Here is a 16,975-nt window from a genome sequence, read left to right on the forward strand (position 1 = left end):
TATCAATATAAATCATAAAATTTTATATTTATAGAAAAATTGCAAAGATTTTAAGTACAGACATTTGCCATATAACTCATACCCAGTTTCTACAATTATTAATATTTTACTTTTTATATTTTTTAGAATTCATGAATCTATATTGATATTCTATAATCAGTTTATTCAGATTTTCTGATTTTTATCTGGTGTCCTTTTTCTGTTCCAGGATCCCATCCATGATACCACATTACATTTAGTACTCATGTCTTTTCTTCAGTTTTCAGCTATGATAGTTTTTCAGACTTTCCTTGTTTTTGATGATCTTGAAAAATTTAGGGAGTATTGGTCAGCTATGTTGTAGAACATCCTTCAATTGGAATATGAGTGTTTTTTTCATGTTTAGCCTAGGGTGATGGGTTATTAAGAAAAAGACCACAGAGGTAAAATGACACTTAATATCAAGGGTTTATGCTATCAACATAAATTTTACTGTGGATGGTGACTTTGATTGCCAGAGGGAGGTGGCTTTTGTCAGCTGTCTCCACTATAGACACCCTTTTCCCTCTTTGCATACTATACTATTTTTGGAAGGAACTCTCTATACATAGCACCCATTTAATGAGTTATAATCCACTTCCTGTGGGCAGACTAGAATTCTGCATGGGCAATGTGTTGCTTTCCCAGTTTATTTATTCAATCATTTATCTATATCAGTATCAGTATGGACTTGTGAGTATTTATTTTATACTTTGGGCTAAAATCCAATACTATATTATTTATTCAAGCTTTGACATTGGAAGCTCTTTCAGTTGCTTCCTGTGTCCCTTTGATATACCCCATCTTTGTGTGTGTTGTATGTTTGTACATGTACACATGAGAGTTTGAGCAGTTCTTTACTTTCTAGCACTACGAGATGTCCTGTGCTCATGTTGTATATTTCCTCTCCCAGTCCTAGAATCAGCAGTTTCTCCAAGGAACCTTTTTCTCATTTATTGGAGAATGGTATTAGAAATCAAGATCTGGGAACAAGGTTTGTTCATTATTACTGAAGGGTGCCACTGAAGGTGAGAGAACAAGGACATATATATGTGTACTAACATGTAGATTCCTCTAAGTATTTCTATATGTAACTCTGCTTATAAGCTAAACATGAGTTCATCCTGATATCCTCAACTCTAATTCATTACTGCATGATTTCATCTAGCTTCCTCCCCTTTCTTATCTGTAAATCCCTGCACTAATAGTAAAAAACCTGGGTTCCAAAATCCATCATCCATTTACTTACATATTCAATTTTGATACAAACAGATAGCAATCTCAAAATTGTTAACCTGGTAAGTTAACAACTTCATCCATTAGAGAAACAACTTTATCAACTAGAGTATAATACTATGTACACTTTAATTTTGCTTCTAGTCTTACAGATGCCCCTTGTTTCAGGTTACTTAGGTCAGTATCTTTTACCCCCTAGTCCCTTCAATGAGGTTGTTTCATATATTAATAACAAATTATTTTGTCACAGATTATTTTGTCCCATTAGGATTCACAATTTACATCAAAATATTGAAAGTATAAGAGCAAAAGCTTTCAAGACTGGGCCTCCGGGTCAGGTCTGGATTTGGGCTCTTGGCAATGGCGTCCCACTCCCCGGGCGGGGGGCGGGGAAGAGCCCGCTGCCATTGCTCGGAAAGTCCTTGCTGCACCATGACCAGCTTGCGCACGTGGCAGCTGCTGCTCCGATTCATATACCCTCCGGTAACGAAAAGTATTCAGTAATAGCCTTTTGCTGCAACTTTTTTCCTGATAATCCTTCCTCCTCTGAACTTTCTTCTTTCTGACTAGAGTTCCTGGGCTTCCATCAACACATGCCCTAACTGCTCTTGGTTCCACTGGGGTGCCTTCTTCCCTTAGTAATTTACTTAACACCCCTTCCATATTTTTATCATAAATACAATACACCAAGACAAAACAAGACACAAACATACTGTATCAATCTTCTCCATTTTCTCGAAATGGTCATTTTTCCTCNATTTTCTCGAAATGGCCATTTTTCCTCTCACCCTATCTGCCTAGGGACAAGCAGATTTGCTCCCCTCCTATCTATGGACGTGCAGCTTTTTTTTTTTTTCCGTCACTTACTCCCTGTAACGGGACACCATCTGCCTCAGTCCAGCTGTAGTAAAATAACCAGGGGGTGTGAGGGGGTGGTGGAGTGGGGGGGGGGCTGACGAGCAACTTGTGTAGATTGATACAGCAGGAGTGGGAGCCATTTATTGTAGGACACAGAGGTATTTATACATTCCACACAGCTTATCTTAATTAACATAAAATAGATACAGCAGTCAACCAATAAAGAATCTTCACACTTAATGGCTTGCTGGCGCCACCTCACAAACCACTCCCCCTGGCAAAATACCAGGCGCCATCCTGACTTGTTTACAGACTCTAACAACTGATCTTTTTTCAGTTTGTTAACCATTGCCAGAGTTTTGCCTTTTCCAGAAGATAATATAACTGAAATCACACAATATTACGATTTCTGCTCTAATTTTTATCATTTTTTCTTTCCTTCCTTCTTTTCTTTTCCCCTTCCTCTTTCCTTTCTTATTTGTACTGGGCTTCAATTGCTTTTCCTTCTCTAATTTTCTAAGGGAACTTTATATATTCATTTTAGATTTTCTTCCTTTTTAGTATATGTATTTATGGTTATCAATTTCCCTCTATAGCTATAGTAGTACTTTTGCTAAATCCCAAACATTTTGATAAAGTGTATTTTAATTATCACTTAAGATATTTTAAAATTCCTCTTAAGACTTCTTTTTTGACCCATGTGTTATTTAGAAATGAGTTCTTTAATGAATTTCCAAATATTTAGGGATTATCCAGCTGTTTTTCATTGATTTCTAGTTTAATTCCACTGTGATATGAGAATATACTTTCCATGACTTCTCTTTTTAAAAATTTGTTAAAGTGTACTTTACAGTCTAAAATATGGTTTAACCTGGTGAATGACCCATATAAGCTAAAGAAAAATTTGTATTTTGCTAGGGTTTAATATAATATTATGCTAATGTCATTTAGATCTTAATAGCACTGTTCAGGTCAACTACATACTTGATCAATCAATCATTAAGAAAAGTGTTGTAGTTTGCAACTATAAGAGTGGATTTATATATTTCTCCTTTCAATTCTATGAGCTTTTGCTTCATGTATTTTGAGTGTATGTGTGCAGGATTATTAGGTCTTTTTGAAAATTGACTACCAAATACATATAAAATAACCCTTTTTATTCCCTGATAATCCTCATTGTTCTGAAGTCTGATCTTTCTGAATATATATATAATATAGCTACTCCAGTTTCCTTTCAGTTAATGATATTATGGTATATTTTTCTCCATCCTTTTTCTTTCTATCTATCTGATTCTTTATATTCAATGTGGACTTCTTACAGACAACACATAGCTGGATATTAGTTTTGGGTTTTTTTTTTCATGAGTCTTGCTTTTATGTACTCTGAAAATCTCTTTTAATTGGCATGTTTACATCATTCTTAAAAGTGACTATTTACATAGATTCAAATCTACTGTGTTAATCAGCTTTTTGTTGCTGTGATGAGTATACCTGATAAAAACAATTTAGAGGAGGAAAACTTTGTTCGGGCCTCACAATATGAGATTCAATCCTTGGTCAGCCGACTCCACTGTTCTGGGCATGAGGTGAGACAGATCATCATGGTTAAAAGGCATGTGGAGGAAAGCTGCCCAGCTCTTGGTAGCCAGGAAGCAAAGAGAGAACACAAGATACCAGGGACAAGATATATAATCCCCCAAAGCTGGATTACCAACCAGTAATCCATTCAAATTATTAATCCATCAAATGGATTAAACTACTGATGAGGTTATGGCTCTCATGATTTAATCATTTCACCTTTGATTATTCCTGTATTGTCTCACACATGAACTTTCAGAGAACACCTCATGTTTGTAACTATTTCTACTTACTACATTTTTTTTTCTCTTTTCCCCCTATTTTTCTACCTCCTCTTATTTTGACTGAACATTTTATGATCCTGATTAGTTTCCTCTCTTAACATCAATTCTACCTCTTAAGAAAATTTTTTTACTGTAAAACATTGCAAAATTCCACCTTCCAATAGCATTATACTACTTCCTTATAGTGCACGAACTTTTAAACACATTATTCCCAAATTATTTCTCCTATCCCTTATGAGATTCATGTCACTAATTTAATTTGTATGTCTGCCATTATTACACTGTCAATACAAAGTTAGTATTAATACATTAAATAGTTATATTTTAGATCAATGAAAAACAAAAAAATAAAAGATTATATTTTGCCATCCTTTGGTTCCTGATAATGTTTCTTTTAACTTATTTCATTTTCCTTCTCTCTGAAAAACTGTTTATCACATTTGTCAGAACAGATCTGCTGGCAATAAATAATCTTAGTTTTTGTTTGTCTGAAAAAGTCTATTTTTTCTTCACTTCTGAAGGATAATTTTAAGGGATACAGAATTCTAGGTAAACGGGATTTTTTTTAATTTCAGTTTCTTAAATATTTTACTTCACTCTCTTCTTGTTTGCATAGTAATAAAGAGTCTAATATAATTCTTATTCTGTTCCTCTATAGGGGAGAATTTTTTCTCCCCCACTTATTTAAGAATATGCTTAAAGTTCTTAATTTTGTACACATTTTACTTGCTGATTTCTGAAGTTCCTAGACATGTCTTTTGAAGCCTGTCATTAATTCCATTATATTCTCAGCACTTATTCCTTCAAACATTTCTCTCGATTCTTTTCTCATCTGTCTCCTCTTGGTATTCCAATTATTCGTTTTATGCTTTTTAAAACTGTCCTGGGGCTGGGGATATAGTTCAGTTGATAGAGTGCTTGCCTAGCATGCACAAGGCCCTGGGTTCAATCCCCAGCACCACCCAAAACAAACAAACAAACCAACAAAAACTGTCCCACAGTTCATGGATTTTCTATTTTTTATTCACTGTTCATTGGTTTCTCCTCGATGCATTTCAGTTTTTGAAATTTCTACTGACCTGCATTCAACTTCATTGATTCTTCCCTCATCCATATCCATTCTAATGACGGCCCTATAAAAAGCACACTTCATTTCTCTTATAGTTTTTTTCATATCTACTCTTTTTGAAAGTGTCTTTTTTTATGTTAGTGACTTCTTGCATGCATTGTATCCCTTTTATTAGAGTTCTTAACATATTAATCATGATGATCATTATAGATTAGTAATGATATGATTACAATATCAGTAATATCTGAGTGTGATTCTGATGCTTGCTTTTTCTATTTACATTATTTGTTCTTTCCTTTGGGAATGCCTTCTAATTTTCTTTGAAAATTCACCATGCTGTAATAAGAACAGAAAAAAATGAGAATTTATAATATAGATTTAGTAAACTGGCCAGAAGGTAAGCTGCATTTGATGTTTGCTATTGATATCCTGGATTTTTGTCTCCCCTACTGACTTTGGGCTTCCCTCAGTACTCCTTCTTAGAGAAGAGTCCATGCTTGCAGCTCTTTCCATTGTAAAATATCATTATATTCAACCCCTGTTAGTATGGTGGTAAGGTATGGGAGATGAAAAATAACAATTTTCAGATTCATTATCAATTTTTAACTTTACCTCCTTTCCTGGGCCATGATATTTACAGGTATCTCTTTAGTCATGTATCATTTCCCCTCCATTCAATTGTGGAAGACTAGAGAGAGCTGGAATGGGAAGAATGCTCTCCCCAAATTGGGATAGGAATGTGGTAAAATTTTTTCCCTCTACAGAGTAGACTATTGCTAGAGAATGCTATGAGCATATTTCATTATTATTATTGATGAACCCAGCCTAATTCCATCTTAAGATTGGGAGCCATCTTGTCACAAAGTCATGAAAAGTTAATTTCTGTTTTACTATAAATTACTGCGATTTCTAAACTTGTTTGGAATTCCTGCCCGTGCCTTGAACTTACCCATGTCTGGCTCCCCCTGACCAGATAACAATCCTTTCTGAAACCTCAGCGGCACTTCATAAATTCTGATGGTGGGATCTGAATTTACTCCCTACCTTGAAATATCATGCCATGCAGATCATTAACCTACTATCTGCCTTTGTATTATGCTTGTCAAAATCCTATTAGCTGTAAGTTCTCAAGACACCACCTTTGCAACTTTTTATGCTATAAAACTTTGTTCCTGGAAAGCTAGGGGGCTGGTCTCTAGCCACATTAGGGAGAAACAGCCTCTGATCAGCTCTCTTGGTGTACAAAAATACAAGTTTGCCTTAATTTGATTTAAAATTGGAGCCAGTGGTCTTTGCGTCGGGGTTCAACAATTATACTCCCTCCTTCTCCAAAATCCACAAGGGGACCTTTTCCAGGATCTTCATCTTAAAAGCGTGATGGGAATTACTGGAGTCAAAACCCATCAAATTATAGGGGCCTCCCTAACACTTCTGCACTAACAGTTTCATTCTCTCATGCTAATTCACACTTAGCCTCCAACAATTTGTCATAATTATCATTTAAATGTCCCCACCATTTATGGCTCTAGTGGCTTCTAGGTAAGCAGATCTCATCTGTGGTCCTTTAGATTTGCCTATAGCTCCACAATTCAGGTTGATAGTGGCCCTACAATCTTATTATTCTGATAAGTACAGAAAAATCACTAATTCTCAGTGCATTTAGCTTTTTCTTCTTATAAGAAAAGATAATTTGTGGGATCTTTATATATCAATGCAGAATCCTGAGTATCTTCCCTCTATTTTTAATTCCTCTCTTCTTTTAGATTACTTGAATACTGCAGATTGCATGGTTGATTTTCTTTTTTGGTTTTCTAGAGATTTGGTTTTTGTTCTTTTTGGATGTTATTCTAGATATTTTAATATGTATACTTTGCTTTTATAATCTATTTAGACTCAAAACTGTACCACCTCAAGAGAAATCTGTGAACTGCACAAAAAATTGGAAACTCAGCAAACAATGTTATTTTTATTTCCACTAGTAAACCTATCATAATGAACCAAAGAGAAGAAAAACAGTAATATTTAACCAAATACTTATCATTTCTATTGATCTTCTTTCCTTCATGAAATTCCACATCTCTCTCTAGTATCATTTCTTTCCTGCTTGAGAGCTTCCTTCATTTAGCATTTCTTTTAAAACAAGAGTACCGGTGATAAATTATCTTTGGTTTTCTTAAATATGAACATGATGTGTCTTTACATTCACTGAGCTTCTTAAATCTGTAAAATTTATGTCTTTTGCCAAACTTGGGAAATTTTCAGCTATTAGAGTCTTTAAGATGATGATGTTGTTTCTTCTCCTATTTTGACCAATGGCCTGTTAGACACTTCTATATTGAATCACAGGTTCTTAATACACTTCCTTTTTTGAAGCAATTGTTTTCCCATTGTTTATGTTAGAAAATTTCTTATATTCTTATTCACTGACTTCTTTCTGTGTCATCTCCATTCTCTCTCATAGATCTAGGCACCTGTGCAGTTACTCTGCTATCATCACTATTTCAAGAGTGTAGTGCAGTAGTATATCTTGCCTTGAGGAAGGATCAGGAAAAAAATTAAGCAAATGGAATTTCCTTTACTTTTCCTTTCCGTAGGGACTTCCCTTCCAGATTCTCTCATCAAAAAGAGACAGTTTCTCCTGGAAAATTTGCTGTCTGAATCCACTGCGCAGTTTTAGGATTCAGATTGCCTTGAGTCTAAACTGGGAGACGTGGGAGGAATTTTATTAAACCAGGAAGTTCACTTCCATAAATATCTCTTTTAAAATTTTTATCTCACTTCCCAATCTGCCTATTATTTACTTTTTAAAGTTTTTCTATAGTACTTTACGTATTCTGCTTAAGGATTATAGGTATAATCAATGGAAGAGATAGGGTAATATGTACTTCCTTCATTTTAATTGAATATAGAAGTCAATCCCATCATGTCTGATTTTTAATAATTTAATAATAGATTTAGAAATAAAAATTTTAAAAGATGCAGCTTGACTTTCATTCAATATGCTCCATCTTGATCATGTGAAATTAACATATAATCCTTTAAATAAATCACAGTCAAGTTACGGTCCTTTTGTCACAAAATTTTCTGTAACAAAAAGTTAATATTTGTATAAATTGATTTCTATATTTTGTATAACATAATTACTATTAATAAATTTTGTATAAAATGATTACTACTAATAACAAAGAAGATGCCGTTATTAATATAGAATTGACTGTTTCATGATTGCAAAACTGATGTCTTTTCAATTACCTAAACAAATATTCACAGTCACACTCTATATTTTTATCTGTGGATTCTCCATAATGCCTAAAATAACACATAGTAATAAATCTCAAAAGTTCAATGATCTTATAAAGTTTATAATCTTGCTAAGTCTTACGTCATTCCAAAGCAAAACAAACTCAAATGATGTCTCATGGTCTACAAAATCTAAACCTTTAGCACAATAATCAAGTACTTTTACCAACCTAGGTGCCATTTCATTCATTTATAACTTGCAATAGTATCACCTAACTGCCATTTCATGTCCCCTCTAACTCTATACTTCTTTTGATGGGAAGGGGAATACTGAGGATTGAACCCAGGGGCTCTTTATCACTGACCAATATCCCCAGACTTCCTTCTTCCTTCTTTTGAGAGAAGATCTTGCAAAGTTGTTGAGCTGCCCTCAAACTTGCTATTGTCCTGCCTCAGCCTTCTGAGTCACTGGGATTATAGGTGTATATCCCTGCGCTGGGCTTAAGTACAAACTACCACACATACAATCTCCCATTATGATTCAAAACCATACTTGGGAATTAAACACATTTCCGATAAGCCAAAGGCTGCCCTCTTCCATTATTTCTATGTATTCCCTGGAACCTGTAAATATGTTTTAATTCATGGCTTTTGCAGATGTAATTAAGGTTACTAATTAATGGCCTTAAAACAGATTCTGCTGGATTACTCAGGGTGGACCCAACCTAATCACATCACTCTTTAAAGTGGAACACTTTCTCCAGCAGGAAGCAGAAGGAAGACGTGGCAAGAAGTCATCAGATTCCAAGCATGAGAAAAATTCAAAGCATCTTGGTGGCTCTGAGCTAGTCAGGTCCATGAACAAGCATCAATGAAAGGCCTCTAAGAAGCTAAAGGCATTCTCCATATGATAACCAGCAAAGGAACAGACATCTCAGTCTTATAACTAAAAGGAACTAGATTCAGTCAAAAATATATGATTGGAAGTAGATTAATTCCCATAAATTCCAGATATGTGCCTGAAATTCTAACCTTCGGGTTTATTATTTTTTTAAACCACTAAGTTTATAGTAACTTTTATGGCAACAACAGAAAACAAATACAAGACTTAAATGTAATAAAATGAGAGGGGTAGAGAAGGGAGACTCTATTTCCAGAGTATTATGTACATTAAATGTGGAAATAAGGAATACCTAATCATATTTGATGCAGGGACTATCTTCCTCTAACACTTAAAGTCCTTCCTATTAATGATAACTTTTCCAGTAATCTACTGACATAATAGCCAAGATGATGACCAGGCAGCCCACTTAAATCACCATGGAGGAGCTCTCTAAACACCTGAAACAGAAGTGAAAAAGATGAAACTTCTTTCAATTCCCACTACACACAAATGAAGCAGGGCACTACACAGCCACTCCTTTAACTCACAGGAGAGCCCTCAACGGTGTGCATAAGAGTAAGTTTCAGACTTCAGGTATTTCACTACTAGTGCAGCTAGTCCGACCTTATAGAATATGGACAGTGAAGATAGGGATATATAGGCTCACATAGCAATATTACAAATGCCCACCCAGAAAAACACATTTTACTTTCTCTTAATTAGCATGATAAAAATTTGGTCTTCCCTCCTAAATTTAACTTGAAAACTTCATCCTTCAGGTGATATGTGGAAAGTATTCTGGATATGAAAATCTATATAGTAGTACCAATATTAAATGTGAGAAAGTATAGATAAATCAGTAGTCAGACCCACATTTTAGTACTGACCACACTTCACAATAATTACATTTTAACTTCTAACTCTTCTGTGAACTTTTCACATAATTTTCTACCTCTGGAATATAAATAATATTAATTATATTGTTCTTCACATTTCATTTCATTACAATGGATTTGTTTATCTCTGCATTCCTTGTGCCTATTGTGGGACCTAGAATACAATGCTAATCACAAAGCCTTCAATAGTTTTTGAACTGATCAATTTCATAGACACCATAACTCTTCTATATGAGTTTTAGGAATCTCAAATCAAAATTAAGTCACAGACAGGGGCAAGGGGCTCAGGCTGTGGCTCAGTGGCAGAGCACTTGCCTAGCATATGTGAGGTACTGGGTTCGATCCTCACCACCACATATAAAAATAAGCAAATAAAATAAAGGCATGCTATCCATCTACAACTACAAACAATAAAAATTTTTAAAAAGTCACAGACAGAAATAAAGGACTCGGCATTTGACATATATTTCTATACTATAGGAAACTATATATTTCCCCTATTTTCTATTTCAGTTTAGTTTGATATATACAACAGTAATAAAATATAAAATTCATGGTGTAAAAAATTCTGGAATCTATTTGCACAAATATATTAGACTATTTAATACATTCTCAAAGTTGAAATATGGATGATAATAATCCTAACTTATTATATGTCAGACTTTATTCTACGTGTTTTACACAAAGTAGTTAACAAATTTATTCCTCATAACAACCTACCTTTAGCTTAGGTATCTGATGAACCCAGCCTAATTCCATCTTAAGACTGGGAGCCATCTCGTCACAAAGTCATGAAAAGTTAATTTCTGTTTTACTATAAATTACTGTGATTTCTAAACTTGCTTGGAATGCCTGCCCGTGCCTTGAACTCACCGATGCCTGGCTTTACCTGAATAGATAACAAGCCTCTCTGAAACCTTAGTGGCACCTCATAAATTCCGGTGTTGGGATCTAAATTTACTTCCTAACTTGAAATGCTGAACCATTTAGATCATTAACCTACTATTTGCCTTTGTATTATGCTTGTCAAAATCCTGTTATCTGTAAGTTCTCAAGACACCTCCCTTTTGCAACTTTTTGTACTATAAAACTAAGCTCCTTGAGAGCTGGGGTACTGTTCTCTAACCCAAGGATTTCGGGAGAGACAGTCCCGGCTGGAATTACAACCTTGTTTTAATTTGATTTAAAATTGGAGTCGGTGGTCTTGTCTTTGCATTGTGATTTAACAATCATTATTCCATTTTCTAGAAACACAAAGGTTAAATATGTTACAAAAAGTCACAAAACTAGCTGGGTGCATGCCTACAGTCCTAGTGGCTCAGGAGGCTGAAGCAGGAGGAACAAGAGTTCAAAGCCAGCCTCAGCAATTTAGCAAGACCCTAAGCAACTCAGTGAGACCTTGTTTCTAAATAAAGTATTAATAAGAGGCTGTGGCTCAGTGGTTAAGCACCCCTGCATTCATTCCCTAGTGTAAAAAAAAAAAAAAAAAGTCACAAAACTGAAATTTCCACAAAGTATTCTATTTTAATACCTTCTCTCTACCTTCCCTTATAAAGTATATTAAACTTATTCAAAATAAATTACATTTTGAAAGTTGTAAGCCTTTTCCAAAATCATTTTATAAATAACTTGGAAATACTTTAAAAATGTGGAAATAAATTGAAGCACCACAAAATATAAAGTACTAAGGTTTTGTTTAACATGATATGGGTCATCCTTTTATTTTAGAATTCAGTAAGTGATTACTGAACCTAGCATTAGTTTTGTTAGGGAAAGCTTGGTCCTTGCCCCATGTTGATCCAACAAAAAGGAGGCTGTTTTGAAAAAGCAAAGAGAAATTTTACTGCTTTGCTAGCAAAGGAGGAACAGGGAACTCCTGTCCCAGAGGCAATGACTCTTCCCACCAGAGGAAACAAAGGGTTTTTAAAGAGGTGATTCAAAGATTACATTGCAAATGGTGGGGTGTTGTCTTAATTCACTAGCTAATCTGGGAGCTGGATAATGGAAAAAATTTGTCTGTTTTTAAAAAAGTCTCAGTGACAGAGCAGCTAGGGGGTTCAAACTATGAATTGGACCCCTGTTACAGTTTCTCCATAAGAATTTGACAGTGATTTCAGTAACTTTCATTTTTATATCATTCTTCAAATAATTTTCCTGTTGCAATTGTGATAAATAGCTTACAAACTTGATGCAGTTTTTTGTTGTTGTTGCTGTCTTTTTTTTTAAGTTTTTTTTTTTTGTTGTTGTTGTTGTTGTTGTTTGTTTGTTTTGGTACTGGAGACTAAACCCAGGGTTACTTTACCACTGAGGAAAATCGGCAGCCCATTTTATTTTTTGAGACAGGGTCACACTAAATTGCTTAGAGCCTTGCAAAAAAGTTCCTAAAGCTGGCCTCAAACTTGTGATCCTCCTGTCTCAGCCTCCAGAGTAGCTGGGATTACAGGCATGAGCCACTGTGCCCTCTTTGATACAATTTTAATATCAAGTAATAATTGAAAACTCTTTAGTGTTGTGAAAAAGTCAAAAGTTAGTAGTCATAACTACATACTCTAGGGGAAACTGCCCCACATATCACCATGTGATATCCTTTCCAATAAACACGTTTTAGACCTGGGAAATAAATATGACATTATACCACTACAACTATGATATCGATTAAACTGATCCCACTGGAAATCTCTAGGACTCCTAAATAAATGATCTGGTGCCAAAGATGGCAGGAAAAAGTAGGTGACACTTGGCTTCCCAGCAGTATAAAATATGGGCTTAGCCAGAAGGTGGCAGAATAGGGCCATTCAAGCTTCACATACAGATCCAGAAAAATATTTTATTGTTCTTACCTTAGTTTGGGGTATATAAAACACATTTTTAGATGCTTATCCTAATAATTTGGTATACTGGAAATACTCAAAAACATTATTTCATGCATACAAATCAAACTATAAAATTCTCACATAGATCATCATATCTGAAGACTAATCCCCATCCTCCTCTCTCATAAATCAATTCACAAAATTTTATGAAAAAATAAAGGCCTCCAAATCATTCCTACATTGCATTTATTTTCACTAACAACTTAATGAAGAATTACTAGTAAATGTTGCATTTAATTTATTTAATTTTATTAAATGTTGAATTTAATGTATTTAATTTGGTAAGGTCCAGAGTAGTTGCTATATAATAGCAAGGTAAATTTTCTATTAATTTATTTATTTTAATTAGGTATATATGATAGAAGAATGCATTTTGATTCATTGTACACAACTGAAGCACAATTTTTCATTTATCTGGTTGTATACTATGTAGTGTTGCACCATATGTACAGCCATACATGTACCTAGAGTAATGATGTCCATCTCATTCCACCAACAAGGTCAAATTTTTTTAATAAGGTTTCATAAACCTTATTTTATGAAATAAATAAAATTTTATGGGCTGGAGATATAGCTCAGTTGGTAGAGTGCTTGCCTCTCAGGCAAAAGGCATGATCCCTAGGTTGGATCCCTAGCACCACACACACACACAAAAAATCCTATAAAACTATTTTTAAAAGTTGCTTTTACATTATTTAAGAGGATTTGGCTACATTTCTTCTGACAGATTCATTATATTGTTCTTCACATTTCATTTGATCCATTTACAATTGATCTGTTTACTTCTGCAGTCCTGATACCTATTATGGGACCTAAAATGCATAAGCCCTAAAATAATCCTCTTAAATGAATACAAGATTCAAGGAAAAAACTGAAGACTGAAAGCAATTAAGCAAATACCTAAGAATGTAACCTTTATTAAAATAGTTCTCTTTGGGGCTGGGGCTAAAGACCAGTGGCAGAGAACTTGCTTAGCATGTGTAAGGCATTGGGTTCGATCCTCACCACCACATAAAAAATTTAAAAAATAAATTAAATAAAGGCATGCTGTCCATCTACAACTATTATAAAATAAAATAAAAAATAGTTCTCTTTATTTTTCCCTCAAGTGACAAACAATAGGTTTTTTTAAATATATATACATATATACACACACACACATACACACACACATGTTGTTGTAGGTGGACACAATACCTTTATTTTATTTATTTGTATGTGGTGAACCCAAGGCCTCACATGCTCTACCGCTGATCCACAACCCCTGCCCCAAAACAACAGGTTTTAATTGCCCTCAGATAGGGACTGATAAGGACTAAGTCATCTAGAGAGACAAACCAGGATATTATATTTGCCAACATTAGTCGATTTACATCAGAAGGAGAGGTTGAAGAGTCCTGGAGAGAAACTGTTGTGAGGAGGATGCTTCATCCTCCTCTCACAATCTTTGTGGAGCTTCAAGGGAACCACCTGCTCAAAGACTTCACACATACCCTACCCTCCAGCGTTCCTAGGAGACAGAGGCTGTTTGGAGGGACTCAAATGTCAAGGTACTAAATGGAGGATAAAGCCACCTCCCCACCTCACCCCAGTGGCAAAACAAAAAGAGTTGTATTGGCAAGGAAAGCTCCACTTTCAACAGCAGGGAAAATGTATCAGTGTCTCAAGAACTGTAGAAAAGGAAGTGTGATCATCCAAAAGAAAGGTGTTCCCGCGTAAAGGAAACTGAATATGAGGTCCACAGAAGAGTTACTGTAAAACTAAACAAGATTCAGGACCCCTCAAGTGGCAATGCAATCTTCTAACACTCCGGGAAGAGATTCTAATATTGTGTTCACAAGGACCTAAGACTTTGTAATTTTGCAAATGTACAATATTTTAATTGCATTTGTTAAGACTGTTCTCACTCTTCACCCCAAGTTCCCACACTCAAGACTTTCCACTCTATCAGGTGCTAATGGAGTGGCTGCAGGTATTTTTAGAGATTCTGTTAAGTAGAAATTGGGATGAGATTAGGTCATTTGGGCTGTCTTTGGGGAAAAGTTTTGTAATTTTTCAATAAAAAAGTTTAAAATTACTGATTCCTCATTTCAATGTGTATTAGGAACACTCAATTTACACATTAAGAAATCAAAATTAAAATTTAGACAGATTATAAAGATGAGCCATAGAATCAATGAAAATAATCTTACACAGAAAACTGAATCATAACAAAACATTTATACGTCATCCAAAGGCAATAAATTATAAAAACAAAAAATTTCAAAAATAATAGACACTTTGTTTCACAATCTAATTAATGAAGACAATATAAACATGCTAAAAGAAGATTTTTCAACCTTTTGCTGACTGACACATAATATAAACAACAACAAAGATATAGAAAGCTCATAATGGCCAGTAGGAGAACAATAAAAACAAAGGATTAATAAATATTGTTAATTTAAACATTATTTAAGAATAGCTACTGCGTAGAAAACTTGAAAGACCCTGAAATGTTATATTTCATATATGAAAGAAACTTTCCAGGGACCAGTATATAATGTTGTTTCTTTAAATACAAAAATATATCTGGGAACCAGAGGGTGGAATGATGAGTGGTAGATCTCACTACTCTATTTCACTGAATCTCACAATATCAATTGTAAGAATTATCATTAGCTAATCACCACCAAGAAACAATAAGGAATGTCCAGAAATTAAACTATATGCTTTCTTGATTATAATTTTTATTTTTCTTAATTTAAGACAACCATTTTAGATTTAGACATAACTTTTTTGTCACCCTTTTACAAACACAAAATGAAAAAAAGAAAAAAGAAATGGTTAAGAAACTCTTATAACTCCTTCTCATTCCGAGTCTAATTCTTCCAAATTATTTTTTAACTAAAGTCATTATTTGGTGTTCATATAATTATTATCTTTTATGATATCAGAAATACGACATTCAATACCCAAGTATCCTTGAAATGCTCTACTATACTTTTATATTTTCTTCCAAGCTATGGATATCCATTTCTATGTTTGGGCAAGCAACAATGACAGTATGTATGAAGAATGGCTGATTTACCATAACTAAAAATACCTCTAAATTTAGCAAGTATCCTCATATCAGACACTAGAGGTTGAAAATATGTATGTGAGAATTAATTAAATATAGTATCATATTTAATTACCCAATGAAAAAATTTCAGAGCTTTGGACTCTAATGGTTTAGAAATCTTAATACCCATGGAAGGGATGCTTCTATCAAGGCAACGTAACAATAAATCCCTTGAACTGGAACGGTCTTCCTCATTTCAGTGAAATAACAGGCCAAAAAATGGGAGTTACTTTTGTTTGTGTGATTAATACTAAGTATTAGTGAGACACAGCTTCCTATCATAAAACTGAGGCAGGGAGGAATGAGTCTGGAACCCAAAAGACTTTGTACATACCTTCTTGTAATTTCCATATTGAGTGGTTAAAACAAATATATGACTTCAGCAATTCAATACAGATGGTCCTTGACTTACCATAGTTCAACTTAATGATTTTTCAACTTTACAATGGTGTGAAAACAATACACATTCAACAGAAGCTGAAATTCAAATTTTGAATTTTTGTCTATTCCCAGGCTAGCAATATACAGTAGTACATTCTCTTGGAGATGCTGGGCAGTGGCAGTAAACTTCAGCTCCCAATTGGTCACATAATAATAATGAGAGTAAACAAAACAATGCAGTATACTGTGCTTCTAAGTTATAACATTTCGTAGATAAGGTATGTTAAATGTATTTTGAACTTAAAACATTTTCAATTTACAATGGTTTTGTTGGGATGTAACCCCATTATAAATCAACCAACATCTGTATAGAAAATTTAACCAAAGTCTCACAGACTTAAGAATGAAGGTCTGAACTACTACCATGAAAAAGCATCCCTTTCAGGTTATATGCTAGTGTGGGAACATGGAGTGAGCAATAAAGTTACAAATATAATAGCAACTCCAGAACAATGGTTGTATCAGCCACCCATAAATATTACCTTGTTCCACTATA

Source organism: Marmota marmota, unplaced genomic scaffold, assembly GCF_001458135.2.
Source record: "Marmota marmota marmota unplaced genomic scaffold, marMar, whole genome shotgun sequence".
Classification (NCBI taxonomy): Eukaryota; Metazoa; Chordata; class Mammalia; order Rodentia; family Sciuridae; genus Marmota; species Marmota marmota.